This window comes from Mercenaria mercenaria, chromosome 11 (assembly GCF_021730395.1).
Source record: "Mercenaria mercenaria strain notata chromosome 11, MADL_Memer_1, whole genome shotgun sequence".
Classification (NCBI taxonomy): Eukaryota; Metazoa; Mollusca; class Bivalvia; order Venerida; family Veneridae; genus Mercenaria; species Mercenaria mercenaria.
The window spans coordinates 28822605-28842872 of record NC_069371.1 but is presented as its reverse complement, the minus strand read 5'-3'; positions in this window follow the sequence as shown (position 1 = coordinate 28842872).

Genomic DNA, 20268 nt, shown 5'->3' with positions numbered 1-20268 from the left:
CTGAAATAAAATCTATATAGTTTTTCATGAATTTGAAAGATTTCTGAAACAACTAAGGGTCTGAACTTATATACTTAACTTAATGCGAATAATTTGGTTATTTCAAAACTCGTTTATTGTTAAAAAACGCGATGACTGCTCCTTCATGTTATATCATTATTACATTAACACTTAAGTTAAAACACTCTTCGAATATTTTCATTGGTGCAAACTAATTTGAAATATTGCAGGTGTATAACAATATGTAAACAAAAATGTTAAAATTTGAAGCTTTTTGATTTTACTGAAGTCTAAATTCTTCGCCCTTGGCACATTCTATATGTACACAGAGAATCTAATTGCAAACCCTATCTACAAGTATGACGTAACTGATGGTTAGTAAGCGGTCAAAGCTGACATGTATGACCATACAAATCTGTATAAAAGCACAATTTTATCCAAAGAAGTCGTTTCCTATTCGACGGTCAGTCAACAAAGTCGTAGGTAGCTGTTTGGATTTTAAGTTAATATTTAATATAGTGGAGAGTGATTGTGCAGATAGCTTTTATGGGAGATACGAGTTGAAACAATTCTAATATTTATTTATCGAAGTAATTTATTGGTGTCTCTGAGACGTTCGAACTTTGATAAGCGCTTTAATATCAAAACTGTATTTAAATTGGCATTTCAACGCTCACGGCCGAGTCAGACAACAGCTAATTTCGAAGAACAGAGACAATAATTATTTTCTTTTTTTAATCTAGCATAGAATTGTGGGCACTCATTTTCTTAATTAATTAAATTCCAATCCGATGATCAAGGTTTTAAAGAAAAATGGTTTCTAAATATTTGGTGCTGAAAGTAAAATCATTAAAAGTTAGAAGAATCATAGCCGAATCAGTTTATATCATATATTGGATTTAAAAATAGTAGTGATTTGTCTTCTGTCATTGATCTCAACTGTTAAAATATTTTATTCGCTATATTTTTGTACAGATGTAAGAAAGAAGAGTCATGTTCGTATAAACAACACTGGTGCAGTAATATCAAAGGAGGTCTTTTCCTCAAAATTTCACACGAGATCTAGTCATTCACAAAAGAATTATGTTTTTCGAAAATGTCTATCCAAATTGGCAACAAAATTACAAGATAGCACATTAAATCACAGCTTAAGTTCTTGTTCTGATGGTAAACGTCAAAACTGAATCGAAGCACATCTGTATGATTTATCTCAGGATCTAAGGATCTAAAATCAGAAACTGTTCATTATTTCTCGAATAGAGGTAACAATTTAAAGTCAGCGGGTCGCATTGTCTGTTCTATTAAAGATATTATCATTGATCTAAATTTGAATAAAGAAATCTGAATCACTCTGTGTGAAAAAGCTTGAAGTGTAACTGATGTGTAACTGATGATTTGAATACGGAAATCCGTCTCAAAGTTTAAGAGTGATATTAATTTGATATATATTTCAAGTTACTTATACTTTAGCGATGACCTATTTATAAAATAGTGATTTGTTATTTTTAACACATTGATGGGTTATTTATAAAATAGTGATGGTTTAATATTTAAATCAGTAAGTTATTTAAACATAAGCGGCAGGTATTTATGTATTAGCGGCGGTTAATTTTTCAACAGTTTTTTTTCAACTTATTATTGTTAACCTGATTGTTTGTTTAGTGTATACATTTAAAATATATGTAAAATATTTCCACCTCTGTAATTTCAGCCACTAACAAATATGAAGTTTGCTGTCTGTTTTTTGGTACTTCTGCCTTTGGCTTTGAGTGCTCCACTCATAGCTGAGGAGAATGACTTTGACAAGAGATTTATCTTCGGTAAAGTTCAACTGCCTTCAGGTAAAGTTACAGATTTGTTTCATTCTTTAAAATACCTCATTTATTCTCAAATATTATTTTCGTTGCATCTTAAGGTATAACATATTATTCATGCAAATGCTATGTGCTTTAAAAGATATAGGAGACATCTTAGGAAACAAAACCTTAATTTTTCAGATTGAAAATTTACAAAATATTTTAAAGCCTTTCAAACAAACTGTCATATTGCACACTTACATTTAAATACTAATGTCTTATTGATTTCATATCAGTACTGGTGATAACATCAATTAGTCGCGAGCTTTTACATTGGCTTTAAACACTGGCTCCCACTCTTTATGGAGGTGAGTTGAAAAAAGAGCCAGTGATACTTCCGAAGCGGCGCTAGTGACCACAACTACACGAGAAAATGTAAACAAAGACAGAGGGTGTACTTGTTTTTTAATTCTGTAACAAATTTAAGAGGAGGAGCCAGCGACACAGAGGAGGCGCTTAGAACCAGAGTGGGAGCCAAGGCACATTTAATATCAGGATATCCAACGCTTTTAAGTTATTAGGGAACGGTATGCTTTCCTTAAACTGCATTTAGATATATATGCTCCTCTAGTCTCTATTGTAACATGTGTAGTGGAACTCGAACATAATGTCATTAGTTGTATACATTTGATATTTGCAATGTAAGGATACTTTCCCATACGAAAACAGTCTTCATGACCAACAAAATTTAAAATTTAATTGAGTAGTGAAAACATTTTACAAATCGATTTAATTGCAAATTATGTTTATTTTCGGAATTACACTTTTATTTTCAATATTTGCTTTGATGTGTTTTAGTCACGCTTTTTACTGACGGACGTGTAAAAAGTCTTGTTTTAATAAGAAAATATGAAACAACATCACTAAATTTTACAGCTAAAAGTTATTATCCCACATCTTCGAAAAGTAACAAAGAAAGTAAAAACGGCATGTTTTGGAGATATTTATTTCCCGATTCGTCTGTCGTTCTGAAGCCATAGTTGTGTATTCAAAAGTCATATTGAGTTACAAATTTGTTATCATATATAACGACAGAGAAATGGACACAGACAATGTCAAAACTATATCCCTGGAATTCTAACGGGGTATAAATACCTCAAAAACATGAAATTTTCAATTTGACAGTTATCGTTTAGAACATGTGTGATACTTATTGTAGCTGTAACTTTTAGTAATCTATTTCTATATTTCTTTATTCAGATTGTTCTTAACTACCGTAATGAACATGTCCATCCATAAGACTTTCAGTAAAACTTATACTTGACTTAACACACAACAAAGCAAATATTCAAAATGAAAATGGTTATTTCAACCATTGCGACATATCTTACACTACTCAGTTCAATTTAAAAATTCATTGGCCATGAAAACTGTTGTCGAATGAGAAATTCACTTTACATCGAAAACATCCTATACAACTAACGACCCCATGTTCGAGAGCTAGTAGACATGTAACAATAGAGTCAAATGCAGTTTAAGGAAAGCAAGTCGTTTGCTAATAACTTAAAAGCGTTGAACACCCTAATATTAAATGTGCCTTGGCTCTCACTCAGGTTCTAAGCGCCCCCTCTGTGTCACTGGCTCCTCCTCTTGGCCATAAATACACATAGACGTAATAATCCGCCAACAAATTATGTAGATTATACAGTAATAAGACATTCTTTTCAACAACATCCGAACGATGACTTTGAAATCTCTGACTTGTGTAAACTAGGGCGAAATACATAGACATATGTCCCCTTTCGGTTTAATTCGGTCCTATTTCACAACTTTCAAAATTTCTCACGTCAAGAAATGCCTTCGCTCTGCAGATCGACCTGCATACATAAGAGGTTTAAACAATTCTGAGAGGAATAACATTGACATTTTTTTTAAATAAGGACTTAAATTTGTTACAGAAAGTAAAAAATAAAGTCACCCTCTGTCTTTGTTTACATTTCTCGTGTAGCTCCGATCATTAGCGCCGCCTCGGAAGTATCACTGGCTCTTTTTTCAACTCACCTCCATAAAGAGTGGGAAAAAGTGTTTACAGCCAGTGTTTTAGCTGAAATTTCTAATAAAAACTATTGTAAGGTATCATCAGGATACGCGCGCTTTAAGAAATAAAACTATGACAATTCTCTTTAACAGTTCACGACTTAGGAAACGAGCTCCTGAAAATACTCGGATCTGACACGTCAGAAGCTGCATGTGAAGCAGCGTGTCCAACTGCCCTGAATGCATTAGTTCCAGGAGCAGGTTTAATCGGAGGATCTTTATGTGGGCCAGCTTGTCACTGGTAAGAATATTTATTTCTTGCATTTACGTAAAACACAAGCTTGTATAATTGTCAGTTTTAATAATCTGATTTGTTTTTACTTTTTACTTTAACGAAAGCATTCGAAATTGCTAGCTACTTTATGTTACTGACGTTTCAAACGAAAAACAAGAATAATATTAAAATTAATTTTTATGAATCTATTCCGAACTTCTTTTATTCATAAAATACGTGTTAATTGTTTCATTTTCAGGGTACAATCACAGATTCAGGGATAAATTGCAATTTCATCTTTTTGTTGATGTTTCAAAATAAAATTAAAAAAACACCATTGTGTGTTCTTATACATATAATACCATTTCTAAGCGTGTATGCGTGTGTGTTGGTGTTTTTGTGTGTTTCTATTTCCACCATAACTTATTATACGTTGTAAATATCATATTATTAATTATACTTGAAAACATTAAAAAATTTCCTGAGGTCTATTCACATCTAGTTGCAGAAATTATTTGGTTCCGCAGGATGGTTGTGATTATTTGGAAGGCTGTTAAATTATAAAAGTTTTTCCCGTAGTATAGCCAACCAAATTACAGAACGCTCTGCAAACTCTACAAACATTCTGCCCAACAAACAGGTCAAATAGAATTCAAAGAATGACGGATCCGATATTGAATCCGTCTTAGGGTTGTGAATCACATCCATTATAACTACAAACGATTTTGTACACTAATGAGAATAAAATGTATTATCCTTTGTAAAATCTTGAACAAAGCTTACATCAAAAGTAGACGACTTGTGATCAGATACACTTACATGCAGTAAAATGGTAATTTTGAAATACTATGCATGATAAAAACTAGAATTGTGAAATAATTATCGGAGTATATCAATACAATGACGTATGAAGACGACACCGTGTCTGTTAACGTGTTCCCTTGTTGAAGCGACTGCAACGAACACATTTTAATTATCTCATACGTATAATGACAAAATCGACCGCACACGGAAACAGACTCGAAAAGCTCAAAATGTATAATTTTTCTTACTTTCAATCACGAAGAGTAAACATGCACGATTTTTTGTTGATGAATCAACTAAGAATGAAGTCACACGCATCGAACACACGTAATCTATGTTTCCCATGCTCAGCATTAACAACAGATGCTTTATCCTTGCTAGGTTGCATTTTACACGTGTTTGGTGTATGACAGAAGTTTACATTGACATGACGGATCATGCAGTTCCAGAAAATCGTCCGATCTAAACCCATTTTATATCACTGGAATACCTAGTAAGTGAGCTTTAGGCCATACCACATTGATATGTCGTTCGTCGGAATCAATGATTTCATTCTCGAGAAAAAACATCACCCGCCCGCACGTACATAAAAATCTCCGATTTTTTTTTTTTTTTTTCTTTTTTTGATTACGCGGTCCGAAATGATAACGGCAAAACAGGTTTTATCGCCGTTTTAATGCGTCAAAGTGATATTGATTGAAATTCATGCGTCCATTATATATGTTGCGAATGACCCAAACTCAAAAAGTCAGGAATTATGATGTAGATCCGGGGTGTCAGTGCTAGTGCCATACATGGCCTTCGATGTACCGCTAGAAAAGAACTCAGACCGACTTTAAAAACAAAGACAAATATCAAACAGGGAATACCACGTACCAAAATCGCAGCCTCCTCAAAACGAAACCTTAAGCACGCAGACGTGCACACTACAAACACACACACATACACGTGCACACACACAAAGTCAACACACGAGGACAAAACGAACAAACAAAGGAACACACACACATACACGCGCACACACACAAAGCCTACACATGGACCTTTACCACAAAAACTTAAGCTAGCCTGATCTCTTAAGAAATTATTTCCCCTGCGATTCGGGCAATGTCAAAGCATTTTTATGCCCTACTCCATTTGGACTCACTGGTCAAGTGGCCAGGATTTTTTTTTCTATAATAAGGACCGTTAATAGGCCCCTTCTCCTTAAACAATTTCTTTTAAATCATGCAGTTTTCCCCAAAAATGGACTTTACATCAGATATTTTATTCTCCTTTGCCCAAATACCGAGCTATTTTCCCCCAAATCACAGGCCTGGGCCCCTTCCTCTCCTGGTAAAAAAAACCCTGAGTGGCTAATCACTTTCCCCTCACCTCTGTGGGTTCGAGATTCACTAGGGGTACAAAGTTGCTCATGTGTAGAAGCCATCTTACTCGGTTTCAGAAGATATGTGCTTCCACACAGGTGGGTGCCCGTTTTGTCTTAAATATTCCTCATCCTCTGCCGTAAATTGGGCACACCTTCAGATTAATACAGAAAAAGTCAGAATTTTTTTAAATACACTCATTCCTTAGCTATTGCAAACAAAAAGTGAAAACAAAGTGATTCAGTGAGTTTTGGCAAGAATTTATTTGCAAAAGCACTCATGTAGTCTTTAGAATATATAAATAAGCTATCTACTGTGTTAGTCACACTGAAAATGTTTTATTTCTGTGTTATTTCTAAAGAAATATTCACTTCATGTATAATCATATCCGCCTCTTAAAGGGTCTAAGTTGAAAAACAAAATCGCTCGCTCCATGTAAAATCTACCCGCCTCTGAAAAAGTCAAAATTGAGAAAAAATATTCGCTCGCTCGCTCCGTTTTTTTGAAAATTTTCCGAAGAACTATTAATCAAGGACTTCGGACACTATCATATGCTTCTAGCCTACATTTTGAATGCAAAATTCTCATTAAGTATTTAAACAATACACAAATTGTTTCGAGTCGATGATAAACCAATGTGTTAGTTAATTTATTACAGCAGAAACTGGTTTGTATCTGTTCCTATCAAGATGTTTTACTTATTTTATCTAGGCCAGGGTGTATTTTCTTGAAAAAATAAAATGGTTAATTTCCGTAAAAATACAATGCCATCACTTTACGGAAGTTTTAAATATATGAATTCCAGTCGAAAAAGGTGACAAAATCTGTTTATTTAAGGAAAAAATAACATTTTAAGATTAAAATCCTATAAATAAATAAAAAAGAGAACGATATTTTTGCAAATAACCTGTACTTGATTTATCTATACACTGTTCGTAATGTAAAGTTATTGATGCATTACATGTGTGAATAGACCTTTATAACGGACACGGACAATGTAACCGTACTATGTACTATGGTCAAAGTCTGGGGAATTTCTCAAAACACAAAAATTTAATATAAAACGTAACCACAGGGATTTGTTTTATTTTAAAGATATTTTAAAGGTTTTCGCCACTTTATCAAGACACAACATATCTTTATAATTCTCAGTGTTATCCTCTGCTGCAAATAAATCTTGTCTCGAAGGAGAACACAGACGAAGACTTTATATTTACGTATACATCTAATAAAAAAAATTGTCTGCCATTTGATAAAATATCTTTTTTTAATTTTGTAAATTTATGAGAATCATTTTGCCAGTCTATGAAGCGCCAGTCTAGCAAACAACGCAATTAAAACAAATTTCATCGTAGTGACAGAAAATACATTCTGAACTAAATTCATTGGACGGTAGTCGTTTCTTTGTATGGGTAAAACAATTCTGACCTCAACTCAAATAGCACATGGATAGTTCTCTCCACTCAAATAAGTATAGTTTATGGCAGAACATAATCTATTAATTTAGATACAGGACTTTGAACCAAGCAGCTGTAATGCAGTCACAAGCGGTTTTTGCTTTTAAATTGCTTTTCGTTCTTTTAGCATGTGTAAATGTTGAGTTCTGCTCAACCCGGGGCTAGAGGGCGTGGACGGTAGCATGGATTTCCACTACCGTCCATGAACAGGCTCAATCAAACCGATCCTGCAACATTTTCGTTTTTGTTGTGTTGAGCGACCTGTGGAGTTTCCACTTTTTCTATTTTAATAACCATGCTATTTCTCAAGTTTGGTGACAATATATCATTCCAAACTTTAGTTATTGACCGAAAACCTTTGATTCTATTTTCAGTAATAAACAAGTTGAAATTAGCTGCATTTACCCCATATATGGAAAGCTACCTATAATCAAAGTTTTGTGGAATATCTCTTTGTTATTTACAGTAATTGAGCTCAATCAATTCAAGCGAATAAGAATGTCTATATTGAACTCATGCCGTCGTCGATGTTGCTCTTTGCTCTTGGGTAAAGTTAGCCACCTTCTAAATTTCCCTATAATCATTAAACCTCATATTTTGTAATAGCGTTGATTAAATGTTTAGGTGAACCTCCTCAATGCCTTTACCACAGTCACTATAATAAAAAAGAATCATTTCTTCAGGATTGATCTTGTTAAAGGGTAAATATCTCATAAATTATGCTCCAACTCTTTATGCATGTACAAGCGGCAATGGCTTCATCTCAAAAGTGTAAATAGGCAAGTAAGAACAAACAGTGAACTACATTATTTATTTTGTAAAAAATGTAAGCTTTTCAAATAAATAGGTTCCATTTCTGTGAAATACTAATATTGTACAAACCGGAACGGAATATATTGCAAAACTTAACTTTCGTTTTGACGTTGTTTGAACTGTTCCACCCTGACATTTACATTTCCATGTCCGTGTCCGTGATAAAGGTCTAATAAGTAGGCTATAGTATTTATTTTTAACCATCGGTATTCAAGAAATTACTTGAAGTGTTAAAGACCCACCACGACCTAGTTACCTACTTTTTCCTCCCACATGAACTTGGTGCAATCATTCTGATAGTACTGGTATAATACAGCTGGTGGGCAATTTAGGCTTTCCTTGAATTGATGTGTTTGCGCAGCTTCATCTGCAAACTCTTCTCAGTATAGTTTTATAAACATAGAATAATAATAGACCTTTATCACGGACACGGACATGGAAATGTAAATGTAAACGTACTCTGTACTTCAGTCAAATTTGGGGGATTTTCTCAAACATGTTTTAGGAATCATGGTAACTTGTTGTATACTTAGTGTGTATTGACAATATGATTAATCATAGTTATAGCGCATATATATAGCGATATAGCATGTAGAGGTAAAGTTTAACCGTGCAAAGCTGCATGCTGTATATGTTTACAGAAAGACACAGGTCTTTGACGTATTTGTAATTGTTTGGGAAAGGGTGGGTGTTCTAAAATAATTAAAAGATACACAAGGAATTGAAAAAGAAAGGAATATGAATAGAAATTACAAAAATAACTGATGGTTGGTGTAGGGGTGTATTTGGGAGAATACTAAAATATAAGAAGAACATAAAACTTATTTGTTGTCTCACGTTTTGGTGGTCAGGGTGGAACAGTCAGTGTGATTGAGGTAACAGGATATTTAGAAACAATATCAGCCATAACACGGCCTGTAAACACCGGATCTACATACTTTTGATGGCTAGCAAGGTAGCGGAGGAAATTGCTAAAAAATGATACTTCCGATGAGGCTCTTAGTAGTAAAAAAGACTACACTTTGTAACAATTTGGAACCTTATTTCAATTAAACGTGCAATATAGTTTTATCATAAATGACTGTACCTTACATTTATGAAGATCGATTTTCAGAGGTTTACTGTTTAACATTAGCACTTTTGAGAGTAGCGATTTAGGTCCTGTTACAGTGGTTAAGGTATTTAAGTACACGTGCATGTCTGTATAGCTCTGTTATAAGTGATGGCAGATATTTGTGTGCTGTATAACATTAATACTAAGAAAAGGCAGTCATCTTATCTAGGCCGTAGGGTGGGTTCTTGCTTGGGATAAATACTAGTGGCACAGGTAATATTTGAGCCGCGCCATGAGAAAACCAACATAGTGCAATTGCGACCAGCATGGATCAAGACCAGTCTGCGCATCTGCGCAGTCTAAGTCTAGTCAGGATCCATGCTGTTCGCTAACGGTTTGTCTAATTCCAATAGGCTTTGAAAGTGAACAGCATGGACCCTGACCAGATGCGCAGGCTGGTCTGGATCCATGTTGGTCGCAAAGCCACTATGTTGGTTTTCTCATGGCACTGCTCATTCGGCTTAAACATGTAGTAAAAATGTATCCTAAATGACAGTTTTTTGTGGGGCTGTACCGGAAGCTGTATCGGAAAATAGCAAATCGGTATAAGTCTGACAACAACCCATTTAAAGATAATGTTGTCTAATCAGGGCTGAAGTTGTGGGCAAAACACATTCGAAATGTGTCATTTGTAGGGCTAAAGTAGAAGCAGGTCGCTGCACAAAAACTCAACCTGAAACTCGGCTGGACCTTTTAGTTCGTTTTCGCGTCTAGCCGTATTTGTATATGCCATCTGCATAGAAAGTGACTTTCATGGCATCACACTGAATGTGAAACCGCCATTGATATGACCAGCCAAGAAGCTACTGTTCTTGACCTATGCATCACAGGCATATCAATGCCAAGCGTTATTTCTGTCGGATAGACTATAGTCAGGATCAGATTAACTACTGTGCACATATTGCCTCTTTTTTGTGGTGTTTGGGCCTAGTCCGTCGCAAAGAACACTCTTCAATTCAATTTTCACCGAAGGAAGAGCATGAAGTAATGAATGCGTGTGACATTTAGTATGTGTCTAAAAGAAATAAATATAAACGCACAGAAGAAGATGAAAAAATAAAGAAATGAAAAATATATAAAAAATACAAAAAATAATAAAAACAAAATGGAAAACAAATTACATCCTCATCGCTAGTGACGTGCGTCGCGAGGAGGGCATGCAGAAGATTACCTGGTGTGTTGCTAGTATTTTACAGCAAACATTTGCCAATCTACTGCAACAAACAACCAGGATAAGCCAATGAAAATTTAACCAAAAAAATAATAATGAATTCACTGTATTTGCTTCTCTCACTACTATACATGTATAACATGCCTATGTGTACCCTTTCAAACATTTGTATAGAATTTGAGTTACAAACAGATGTAAAATTATGTGACTATCAAATTATCAAAAATGAATATAAAAAGTATTGGTCACTTTACATTTGGGAACACCCTGTAGTTATATTTTTTGTTTAAAAGTACTGTTCCACCCCTTGCATCAACACAATAGTCACAGAAAATGTATATAATTAATATCTACATGTGCTGGCCAAATTTGGTTTTGATGCACGGGGGGAAACAATGTTGTATAAGGCAAAATAGCTTTTATATGTATATAACAGGGTACGTAATTCTATTTAGAGCAAAAATCATCGTTTTATGAAACAAATATTGAAAATCTGACTTTAGGAAATAATCTCAAATATGTATTTTCATGGAATATGTAATTAAATACTTATTTCTTAGTGGTTTATTTTTCACTCTTGGAGTAGGCAAATTCATAAAGAAAGTGTCTGAAGTCCTTTGGTATGACATTAAGTCCGATTACTGACATTATAAGTAACTGTAGAGAATTCAAAGCACCGGTAGGTACTATCAAATATCTCCTTGCGCGTATAAAATGCTTTCGGCCACTTTTTATGAAATATTCACCTTTATCATCTTTGTCTTTGATGCTGGGGAGGTAAATATGACGCCTGTCGTGGGTTCTGCTGGAAATAAGTTGTTCCATCCATTCCAGGTGGGGACTTCCGTCGACTACCCACGTTAAACAAGAAACTTTACCTTTACCCTTTTTTATCAATTTTTGTGAGGTGACTGTCTAAACTTAAATCAAGACTCTTTCTTTTGCCAATTTTGACTAGGTATTCCAGTCCAGTGCTGCTGCGGACGCCGTTTCATATTGTTAGTTGTGCAGCACTAACTCTCGATTGTACATTACCATTGTAACCATTTTCTTCATAGCCCACCTCTCCCTAAATATTTAATAAAGATTGCTTTCAATGGTGTTAAAACCGGCTCTGATACAGCTATGGACCACCTTTTCCATGATATTAATATATCCTTAATTGATTAATTGGGATATCCTCCCCGTTTTAAAAATACAGAATGATCTTTATATCTTCAATCTTTACAATTATTCTTTGTTTCCAATTCATCAAAACCAAACGGACTTCCTTTGGAATATTAACATGCATTTACCAAGCACCACCTAGTAACTACGCTCTAGTCACGGAAGTTTATGCCAATTAATCGTAAAAAATCGTTTTGCGATTCACGTTTTAAGTCCAAGGCAAAATCTGATTAAAGGTAATTAAACCAATATATTGGAACGTTGATGTTTGGATCTCGATCATGATGTTTTTCTGCTTCGAGGATCAGCACCCTTATATCTTTTTTTTTCTTCTAATTTTCTAACAAGCGTGAAGCAATTATGAAACAGGTGTAACATGCTCCTATAACTATAATGTCATATTCATCTTTCACATCGTCTACAACTATAGATTTGTTTTCTATGTTATTGTTTCTAAGTTTGGTGATAGGAAATGTGTATAAATAACTTGGCATGTGAATTTGAAATCATAACTAAATGTCTTATCTTCTGACATGTTTTTTTGAAAAATCCTTCTTCTTAGTAGTTTTTGTGGTTTGGTCGTAATATTTTGAGCAAAATGCAGTTCAGTTTTTAGTACTGTGTAAACAGTATGCATTGTCTTTTCGTTGCTATGTCCTATGCAGAAATAATAACTCGCCGTTACGAATGTTACAAGAGCTATTGCTCTACCCCTGACGTCATCGTCACCTTCGGCGTCGTACGTAGACTTCTCAGTAACGATTTTCAGATTTTCAACAAGCTCAATATTTCAGTTTTTATTCATCACAACTATATAAAACTTTGCAGATGCATTCACATCATTTCTCGATTATCATTAATCATATCTCAGTAACTAAAAGAAACTTCATACGATTCTTCCAAATGAATATACCAAATGATTGACATGTGTTCGATATATTTTGACCAAAACCAATTTGTCTGGAGTCGGAGCACGAAGCGTCTTACATTTAAGGGCACGACTGATCAAGTTGCACAACAAATTTCAGTCTAAAGGATTTATTGAGTATATTATAGATAATTACCCTATGTCCTCTTTACACAAGGGAAACAATCTGTTTATAGAGTAAAATGGTTGAGTGAAAACAGTTTGATAATCATAATCCTATCCATGTTATACCAGTGCAATAGAAAAGTAAGATATCGATGTTACCTGTTATACATGATAACACAATCATGCATCTAACAGTCCTGAAATAGTTTTCTTTAATTTTCTTATATTTCTACATGTAGATAGTTTTCCCACACTTTGCGGCATATATACGGGTAGCTGAGATCATTCTCTTTCGAGCAATAGCTTTTCCAACAAAAGTTACCTTGTGAAATTCTGTGGGTTTCAACATTTTAAAAAACCATCGTTTTGTTAACACATTTAACCACAAAAATATCACACTTTGCCTGAGGGCACTAAAAGATTTCATCTGTACATATTTTTCTTTGCAAAATGCTGATCTTTACAGTACTTGCTACTAATTATGCATGATTTTTTCGTGCCTAGAGGTAAAACGTACATGCTTTGCATGAGATACTATGTACATAGCCACCTACGCCCACAATAAAGTTTTAGCGGAGTTGTCTCCATGGTTTCCAGATATTTTACCCAGGATCAATTTTTCAGCCCAAATAAATCCTTTCCAGAAAATGATATCTAAAATACTTTTTTTTCAGACTGCGTACTTTGATGCAGTAAGCTACTGTGACATATATATTTAAAGTAGGTAGTGCCTACTTGAAGTTTGTATTTTTAGTTACAATGCCTATATATTACCAATTATCCACTTACATAATTTGAGTGGGGCATCGTTCTTCTTTGTACTTCAGCATACAATTTCATCATGAATACTTTCAATTTGATCAGATGCTGGTGCCTGCTACCAATACTGATGTGGCCGCACCGCCTCCGCTCCCCTTCCGCTGCTCCTTCGCCTTTGTTATTATGTAACAATAATTATCATGGTAGATGTTACTATCCATTCTAACATTATAAGTGTTTTGTTAGTTGGAGCAGCGTTCAGTTGAGTAAAGTATGTTCTTCTTCGACGCAGTTTCATTCTATGAGTGTTTGGGACTTCCTAAATTTGTTGAATTTGGAATCCATCGACAAGGAATTCGTAACAGTCTTACTGATTAAGAACTTAATTAATGATGTACTTACATTTAAAAGATCTCGTCGGCGTCCGTCCGTCCGCTTGTCCATCAGTTCCACAGTTTTTATCCGGAGTATATTTTTTTTAATAACCACCTGTTTGAATTTAGCGAAAATTCTTCGGATGTTTCACTATAAAGAGCAGATGCGCATTTTTTCATCATGATCTATTGTCGGGTGGTTTTCACTGAGTTATTGTCCTTTATTTTTTCATCATTGGTATGATGTAGTACCATTTTTTGTCCTGAGTGTTCCTCAGCAACAACTGGCAAGAATGCATCGAAATTTCATAAAAAGATTCATTCCCAAAAGTGCGCATATTGTCTTCATGTTCTGGTCGGATGATATTTTTCAGTGAGTTATTACCCTTTTATTATTTAACATAGTAAACTATGGTACTATTTGTTGTCTACTAGCAGCTGGAATTCATCAAAACTTCGTAGGAAACTTTATAGGCAAAAGGAGATATTGCCTTCATGTATAGGTCAGGCGATTTTTCACTGAGTTACTGCCCTTCGATTATTGAACAGTAGTGTATAGATCGTACCATATCTCGTCCCCGCGTTTTCTCAGCAAACACTGGATAGAATTCACCGAGACTTCATTATTTTAGCTGGGGACCACACGACGCTTTTCATGGATTTGCCTGCTGTGTATCATTGAACTGATGAGTTCTGCTCAAGCCGGGATAGGGGACGTGGACGGTAGCTTGCACTTCCACTCCCGTCCATGAACAGGCTCAATCAAACCGAGCCTGCAACAATTTCGTTTATGTCGTGCTGGGCGACCTATGGTTTTCCACTTTTTTATTTCATATTAGGAAACTTCCCTGTTGAGAAGAGATGTTCATATTATCTTTATGTTCCGGTTGTGTGATTTTCCCTGACGTTGTGCCCTTCGATTAATAAGCATGAGTATACTCACAAAAAAAAACACGCAGATGATAGTCAGTAAGACGTTCATATGAAATAAGACAAAGCATCAAAGCGAGCTTGACGGCTTTGTTACAACGAAACTATTCACTGCTCAAAAGAAAGTGGAGATTCTTGAAAAGTATTAAAATAAGGAAAGGAGGTAGTAATTCGCCGATTATGCCTCAGTGGTCACACCGAAAGTAGTCCATATCTGTATTTAGTGCTATATTTCCCGCCTTGTACAGGTCATTTTCATGCAAGATACAAGAGCCATGTTAGACATGGCTAATCCCCCGCCGGGCATATTATAATTGAAGGCTAAAGTTCCTGGCAAGTTAGTGTCTGAAAGTAATAATTTTGGGGAAAGCTTTGAAGAACCGTTTAGTTGTGGTCCGCATCAGGGGTTTTAAAGATGTGGAAGAAAGAGTAAGTCAGTGGTGATGTGGTTTACTGCTAAATTTTATTAATTTTCATGAACAGTATAGCTATGATGTTTTTCTATATGGCTACTGTAAAAAGAAGGAATGGAAAGCTAACAGGGAACAAGAGTGCCAGAATGTCACAATATACGCCCGTCACAGCAAATTTCTTTACTCTAGCAGCTGTATTTGCAAATGGAATTTTAATTTTGTGGTTGTTTAGTAATCATTGTAAGTCTTTTGATTTTCTAAGTCCACAAAAAAACTCCTTACCAGGTAGAGATACCTTAAAATACACCTAAAATTGGAAAGTAACATCTATGTTCTACCACAGAAAAGTGGTCTTGTTTTTTCCCTACGGTCAATTGTTTTTTCCCTACGATCAATTATAAAAATGTTACAATATAAGTTATTTATAGTAACAACTAAGGGAAGTTAATCATAAAAAAAAAAAAAAAAAATATTGTAAGTCCACACAAAAATCTTTACCAGGTAGAGATTGGTCAAAATACACCTCAAAATTGGATGTAGCATGCATATTGTACTACAGAAAAGTGGTCTCGATTTTTCCCTACGACTAGTAATGAAAAAGTTACAATAAAAGCTATTTTAAGTAACAACAAAGGGAAGTAATTCTAAAAAAGGGAACTGCGCATGACACTTTATCTCATGATGGTGTATAATTATGCCAAGTTACATCAAAATCCCTCCATGCATGAAGAAGAAATGCTTCGGACAAAGTCATTCTTGTATCTGACCTTTGGCCTCTAAGTGTGACCTTGACCTTAGACCTAGGGACCTGGATCTTGCGCATGACACTCCGTCTTGTGGTGGTGAACATTTGTGCCAAGTTATATCAAAATCCCTCTATGCATGAAGAAGAAATGCTCCGGACAAGGTTTTCATTCTTGTATCCTTTGACCTCTAAGTGTGACCTTGACCTTACACCTAGCGACCTGGTTCTTGCTCATGACACTCCGCCTCGTGGTGATGAATATTTGTGCCAAGATATATCAAAATCCCTCCATGCATGAAGAAGATATGCTCCGGACAATTTTTTTTTAAGAAAATATGATAAATAAGCAAGGTAGAGTTATTGTTCTTGCACATTGCACTTCCACCCAATGTGTTCTATCAGTGTATGAAGTTTAAAGAAAATCCCTCCAGTACTTTTGGAGTTATGCTCCGGACTAATTTTTTAAGAAAATAAGATAAAGGGGAATAACTCAAAAAATAGGCAAGGTAGAGTTATTGTTCTTGCACATTGCTCTTCCTCCCAGTGTTTCTATCAGTGTATGAAGTTTGAAGAAAATCCCTCCAGTACTTTTGGAGTTATGCTCCGGACAAAGATCGTTGCGGACACACGGACGGACGCACGGACGGAGAGCATTTCTAATATCCCCTTCGCCTTTGGCGGGGGGATAAATAAGCTGTATTGATACTTTATTGTAAAGAACAATGTCTGTGGATGATTTAAATCTACGTAACGTTATATTGCTCCAAGTTTGTTTAGGACCTGTTTGGTAGAATGAAAGTGAATTTAGGTACATGCTAATGTCTTCCTACGCAATATTATCGTATTTTTATCATGTATCTCAGTCACATGACCATGGTTTCACTGTATTATGGAAAACCCAATCTTTTTTTATTATATTTAATGACTGTCTATAGACAGATCTTCAAGACAAGGACTATCTCGCAAGAAGTGACAGGCTGGAAATACTGATAAGAAAATGCTATGCATTGTCATTTTACATTGAAAACAGTTGCGGAGACATTCAGTACATTCTAACCTATAAAGGAATACTCATATTTCGTGAAAATTGCTTCAAAGCAGGCAAAACTGGTATTTTCTTATCAGAATTTTATGATGAACACCATTTTAAGAAAACACGGTTTGTTATTTTCATATTTAATGCAAAAGTGATATTTTTTTTTTTGAAAATTAATCTTAGTCCTGATTTTAAGGTGTTCCCCGCACCTTGGTTTCGCATCAGGGACATTATTACAGAAATAGACGGCTTTTCGAGTACTTACAGCTGTCCCTTGAAATGTAATAGAAGTAAGAAAAGTAAGATAATAACCATTCTATCAAACTTTTGAAAAACAGTTGACAATCGACTTACGTACAATAATTTATTGTAACCAAAATTGTAATGATTTTTAAACCTTTTACATTTCTTATAGGTACGAAGGTAGTTATTCGCTAGATATGCTTCTGGAGAGCAGATTACACCGTGACGGTATTGCAATTCGTCGCGTTTGCTTAAGAATATTACTGGCATGCTTTTCCAATTTCTTTCTAATTTTTTACTTTTAAAAAATGTTATCATTTTTTTCCATCTAGCTGTAAACTTTGTTAAGTAATTGATAAATAATTTTGAGCAACTGGATGACGTTCGCTCTTCACTGCAAAGAAAACACTCTCGCCAACAGCTGCGCCTTACTATCTTCCAGTGAAAGTTTCAGAATCCATCAAATGTATGAAAGTTTTTCCGTTAGTCGAGCTCTCTGTTAAATACGAAGTTAAATGTATCCTTCTGTCGCGTTCTAAGTATCTTTATCAGTTTCGTTTTGTGTCGTTGACGCGCATACCAAAGCAACACATGCAACTTCCAAAATTTTGTTATGGTGTGCTGGCGGGTGTGCCAGGACGACACAAAGAAACGTGTTGCATAAACCGCGCGCAAGCCAAAACAACATCACGAAACATCCTAAATAAGCCACCATAGATAAACCAACGATAGCCTTTGCACTTGACGATATGCTGAAGTTATTACATATATAAGAATTAAAACATCACGCAAAATATTTGAAGACGAGTTTCAGATGTTATCATCGACGAAATGAAATTTGTTTTAACGGGCTGATTACAAAAAGACAATTTTTAAATAGAAAAGTGTACATAAGATCACATTTTCGCAGCAATATTTTTCGCATGTATTAAACATATTTTTGTAAGTGACGATAAAATGTGAAGAACATGAAAATGTAAATAAATGCAATGGTGTTTTTTTTTTGTAAATTCTCACTGACACTTGTTTTTAGATTTAGCTCAATATATGCATGTATGGAGACAAAAGGTGGAGTCCTGTCTTTAGGCGGACAGACAAAATATGTCTCATTTTCAAATGAGGCATATACAACTGGCGTTAAAACAATATGAAATCAGAGTAAAGTAATACCATGAGAACTAAACGAAGGATACCGCATTCTTTATATAAAAATAATAATTGGTTAAATACTTGTGAAAAGGAATAAGAATGTCGAAATGCAATTCTTCTTCAGATGACACTGACCTTTACTCTGTTGACAAAAAGAAACACTAACATTGTGTTCATCTACAAATTTACAGAATATCAAAATAGTTAATATAGAAATTCTTTTATATAGAAGTATCTAATGTGTCATTTTTTTTCAAAATTGGTGACATGACCTTTGACGTGGAAACAACAAAATGGGATTACGACGGCTCTAAGCAACAGTAAAATCATATTTCAAACATAACAACGCGATTACCTTGTACGCATGTAGATCGATAGAGAAAGGTTTTGACATCTTCTTTTACAACAAGACATTTTAGACGTTGCGTGTGCAGATACTATAAGATTATTTTTGCCTTTGACACCTGATTAACTTGAGTTTATAATATTCTTTTATTCAATGGTTAAATCTTGTTAAAATCATGTCCTGCAAACGATAAGCTTACATTAAGGGAACATCTTAAAGCCTTTGTAACATGACAAGTTAATGGCGAATAATTATGTTCATATTATTTATTGGCCTTTATTCACATCTGACCTTGATTTGAAGGTTGGAAACTGTTCTTGACCCTGAGGAAAATCTGTTGGATACTTCTGTACTGACAAATAGAATAATACCTACACAAATTTAAACACATCTGAAATAACGGTGCGGAAGGCAAGAATCTGATAAATGTGTTAGGACATTGACAGGTATAGAGACGGACCGACAGTCAAACTGTAATATTGAGCAAGAGCTCGTAGAACACGAAATGTCCCCATCCCTTAATGGATTCAGTAACTGCACAAGGAACAGAAATTATTTGGTCACTGTGCACTGGACGTTTGACGTACTTACGTCACATCAATTATTATTGGTCATTTACCAGTCATAAGTGACCTCTGTATCAAATTTGATCTTAGACCAAAGCATTCTTTAGTTATTTGGCAAAATATGATCTACTGTTCTGGGTCAATGTGACTTTGGCCTTTGACCCACTGATCTCAGAATCAACAATGGTCATCTGCTGGTCATGATCAACAACCATATCAAGATTCGTGATTCTAGGCTTAAGCATTCTTGATAACTGTGACCTTGACCTTTAACTTACTGATCTCAAAATCGATAGAAATCATTTACTAGTCATGATCAACCTTCATATCAAACTTTCATGATCCTAAGCCCAAGCATTTTTGTGTTATCGTCTGGAAACCGTAAACCTGTTCTTGGTCAATGTTTCCTTAACCTTTGACCTACTGACTTACAAATCAATTAGGATCATTTGCTGGTTATGACCAACCTTCCTATCAAGTTTAGTTATCTCTAGAATTCTAAAAAGGGCAGGCTGCTGCTAAAAAGGGGCAGGGTGCATTTTGCGCGTTGTGCACCTTTGTCTACAAAAATCATAAGGTAGATTTCCATGGTTTTGGTTATAATGTCTACATTGTACGTTACTACAGAAAGACTTGCAATGAATCTGAATGTCAGAAAAAATATTATACCCGTT